We start from the raw sequence: 4,188 nt of genomic DNA, 5'->3' as shown, positions 1-4,188 counted from the left end.
CTGACTCCGCAGGGTCCTGACCTGGGCTCAATGGCCAGCTAGCTCTCAAGCTGCTATGATGATCGGGCAAAGGGACACCCTCCTGATGGCACCTGAAGCAGTATGGCCTAGTGGATAGATCCCGGACGTGGGTTCTAATCCTGGATCCCTCACTTATGATGATAATGATGATGGCATTTTTTAAGCACTTACTATGTGCCAAGCATTGTTCTAAGCACTGGGGTAGATACAAGGTCATCAGGTTGTCCCACTTGGGGCTCACTGTCCTAATCCCCATTTTTTAGATGAAGTAACTGAGGCATAGAGAAGTGAAGTGACTTGCCCAAAGTCACACAGCTGACAAGTGGCAGAGCCGGGATTAGAACCCACGACCTCTGACTCCCAAGCCCATGCTCTTTCCACTAAGCCTCACTGTTTCTCTCAGTCATGCTGCATCTGCTGTGTGACCTTGGGCAAGTCACTTCACTTCTCTGTGCAGTTACCTCATCTGGAAAATGGAGATTAAGTGTGTGAGCCCCATGTGGGACAGGGACTGTGACCAACCTGATTTGAAGCAGCACGGTGTAGTGGATAGAGCACGGGTCTGGGAGTCAGAAGGTCACAGGTTCTAATTCCAGCTCTGCCTCTTGTCTGCTCTATGGCCTTGGCCAAGTTACTTCACTTCTCTGTGCCTCAGTTGCCTCATCTGTAAAAAGGGGACTAAGACTGTGATCCTCATCTGGGACAGGGACTGTGTCCAATCCGATTGGCTTGATACAGTACTGGGGGATACTGACTTGTAGCAGGTTGTCTTCCACTTGCTAGCCACTGGCCAAGCTAGGAATGGAATGGGTAGGACTCTGCTTGATTCTCCCTCCCATAGCTGAGACTGGTAGAGTACTGGAAACTCTCCAGGTGTGACCCTGAGAGGGGAGTGCTGGGCTAGATGCAAGATAATCAAGTGGGACACAGTCCCTGCTCCAGCTTCTTGTGGGTAGGGATCAAGTATTCCAACTTTATTGTTTGATTCTCTCCCAAGCATTTAGCAATAATAATGATAATGTTGGTATTTGTAAAACACTTACTATGTGCAGAGCACTGTTCTAAGCACTGGGGTAGATAGAGGGTATCCCACGTGAAGCTCACAGTCTTAATCCGCATTTTACAGATGAGGTAACTGAGGCACAGAGAGGTTAAGTGACGTACCCACAGTCACACAGCTGACAAGTGGCAGATCCGGGATTCGAACCCATGACCTCTGACTCCCAAGCCAGTGCTCTTTCCATTGAGCCACACTGCTTACTTGCAATGCTTTGTATGCAATAAGCGCTCAGTAAATACCACTGAATGATTGGTGCTCAGTCTTAAGTAGGTTTGCAATGTGGCAAAGGGCTAAGAATGACCATCAGCCCAAAGATGCCGGTAAAGAGGACTAGCAGGATGCTGGCAAGGAGCTGGCAGCTTGGTTGCGATTGCCGGACTCAAAGCCGGAAATGAACGGGGTTAATTGGCTCAGGGTTTAATGGGGCGGGATGGACCGCTCAGCACAGCCTCCCGGGGACCCGTTTGCCCTTTCAGCATTTCAAGTGATACCAGAGTCCTGGCTGGTTCTGGAGGATCACGCGTTAATTTGCTTTTTTAGATGGGGTTAATCTTGGTTCACTTTAATAATCTTCAATTTGACAGTGAATAAGTGTGGCCTTTAGGTTGGAGCTATTTGTCATCATCAGGGTCGGTTTGACTCATGAGTGAGGACCCTTGCTAAATAACTACACGGTTATTAATGAGTGAGGCAAAATGCACATATGTATTGCATTCTGCGGTGCTCCGTCAAGGGTCGGCTGCTAGACGGAGAGAGGGAAGCTAAATGTGCTGGAAGGTATCTAAAGCGGAGAGTTAATCCAGATTTAGTGAAAACTGAGTTTAAACAAATGGCATAAGAAGAGAAAAGGAGAAAGGCAAGAGTGATTTAGAAAACCACAAGAGAGGTGTAGACACAGGGGCATGGCAAAGGAACTCTGGAGACGAGTCCTTCGGCAAAAATTACATTCCTCTTCATCAGTGTCATAGTTGGCTCAGACCACAGAAGAATGGAGGGTCTTCCTGTAGAAAATTTGGGGAGAATGACTTAAACTCTCTTTCTCCCCATGGAGGCTTGAGTGAAGGAATATGAAAATCGAATAGTTTCTGTCCTGAAATCTTGGTACTATATGAACACATAGGGATCCTTAGTAATCGAAAAATAATGCGAACTCCTGGGGAAGACAAGGAAGAAACATGCTCTGAGATGGGATATGGCGCATGTGTCTGTGATAAACGTTTCTCCTCTTTGACTTCTCAGGTCCTCAGCAGTGGTCATAAGATTGGAAAAATTTTGAAGCAGTGTGGTCTAGTGGGTAGAGCATGGGCCTGGGAGACAGAAGGACCGGGGCTCTAATCCTGGCTCCACAACCTGTCTGCTCTGTGGCCCTGAGCAAGTCACTTCACTTCTCTGAACCTCCTATCTCCTCTGTAAAATGGGGATTAAGAGTATGAGCCTCATGTGGGATAGGGACTGTGTCCATCTTGATTTGCTTGTATCTACCCCACTATTAAGAACAGTACCTGGTACATAGTAAGTGCTAAACAAATGCCACAGTTATTTTTATTATTAATTCCCTATGATCTGATCTGATTATCCTGTATCTATCCCAGTGCTTAAACATGGCTTAGTGGAAAGAGTCCAGGCTTGGGAGTCAGAGGTCATGTGTTCTAATCCTGGCTCTGTCACTTGTCAGCTGTGTGACCTTGGGCAAGTCACTTAACTTCTGCTTAGGAGAAGCAGCGTGGCTCAGTGGAAAGAGCACGGGCTTTGGAGTCAGAGGTCATGAGTTCGAATCCCAGCTCTGCCACTTGTCAGCTGGGTGACTGTGGGCGAGTCACTTAACTTCTCTGTGCCTCAGTTCCCTCATCTGTAAAATGGGGATGAAGACTGTGAGCCCCACGTGGGACAACCTGATTCCCCTGTGTCTACCCCAGCGCTTAGAACAGTGCTCTGCACATAGTAAGCGCTTAACAAATACCAACATTATTATTATTATTTATTATTATTCTCTGTGCCTCAGTGACCTCATCTGTTCAATGGGGTTGAAGACTGTGAGCCCCACGTGGACAACCTGGTTATCTTGTATCTCCCCCAGTGCTTAGAACAGTGTTTGGTACATAGAAAGTGCTTAACAAATACCAACATTATTATTATTATTAATAATAACAGAAACCACAATTATTATTATGAGTGTATGTGTGATTGAAAAGGCCAGTGAAGGACACACAGTTTTTGCCACACTGTACACTTCAAAAGGCTGTCCTTGTGGGGTTTTGAAGTTGGAAATATTTACATCGATCACATCTTCAAGGATGAGAGCTGTTTCTATAAACTCTTCCCCACCTTTTCTTCGAATCCCATGAACTCCAATTTTACTCTTTGTTGCCGTAGACTGCATTAGGTGTTTTAATAATAATCATCCTTATCTCCATCATTATCGAGGTATTTGTTAAGCGCTGACTCTGTTCCAAACACCGTATTAAGGCCTGGGGTAGATACAAGATAATCAGGTCAGACAGTCCTTTTATTCATTCATTCAATAGTATTTATTGAGCTCTTACTATGTGCAGAGCACTGTACTAAGCGCTTGAAATGTACAAATCAGCAACAGATAGAGACAGTCCCTGCCCACTGATGGGCTTACAGTCTAATCGGGGGAGACATACGGACAAAAACAATAGCAATAAATAGAATCAAGGGATGTACATCTCATTAAAACAATAGCAATAAATAGAATCAAGGTGATGTACATCTCATTAACAGAATAAATAGGGTAATAAAAAATATATACAATTGAGCGGATGAGCACAGTGCTGAGGGGAGGGGAAGGGAGAGGGGGAGGAGCAGAGGGAAGGGGGGGGAAGGGGGCTTAGCTGAGGGGAGGTGGGGGGGTAAAGGGGCAGCAGAGGAAGCAGAAGGAAAAGGGGAAACTCAGCCTGGGAAGGCCTCTTAGAGGAGGTGAGCTCTCAGTAGGGCTTTGAAGAGGGGAAGAGAATTAGTTTGGTGGAGGTGAGGAGGGAGGGCATTCCGGGACAGTGGAAGGATGTGGCCCAGGGGTCGACGGCGGGATAGGCGAGAGCAGGGGACGATGAGGAGGTGGGCGGCAGAGGAGCGGAGCGTGCGGG

General features: G+C 46.7%; 1 non-coding gene across 1 annotated transcript; it reads right to left on the bottom strand.

The window, feature by feature from the left end:
- Positions 1-774: 774 nt before the first annotated feature.
- Positions 775-912, bottom strand: LOC114811605. Its single transcript, XR_003759301.1, has one exon. It is a non-coding gene; the product is annotated as a small nucleolar RNA SNORA7 (small nucleolar RNA).
- Between the last annotated feature and the right edge of the window lie 3,276 nt (positions 913-4,188).

The sequence above is a fragment of the Ornithorhynchus anatinus genome, chromosome 4 (genome assembly GCF_004115215.2).
Source record: "Ornithorhynchus anatinus isolate Pmale09 chromosome 4, mOrnAna1.pri.v4, whole genome shotgun sequence".
Taxonomy (NCBI): domain Eukaryota; kingdom Metazoa; phylum Chordata; class Mammalia; order Monotremata; family Ornithorhynchidae; genus Ornithorhynchus; species Ornithorhynchus anatinus.
Note: the sequence above shows the minus strand (reverse complement) of the source record. Positions and strands in the feature narration are given on the sequence as shown.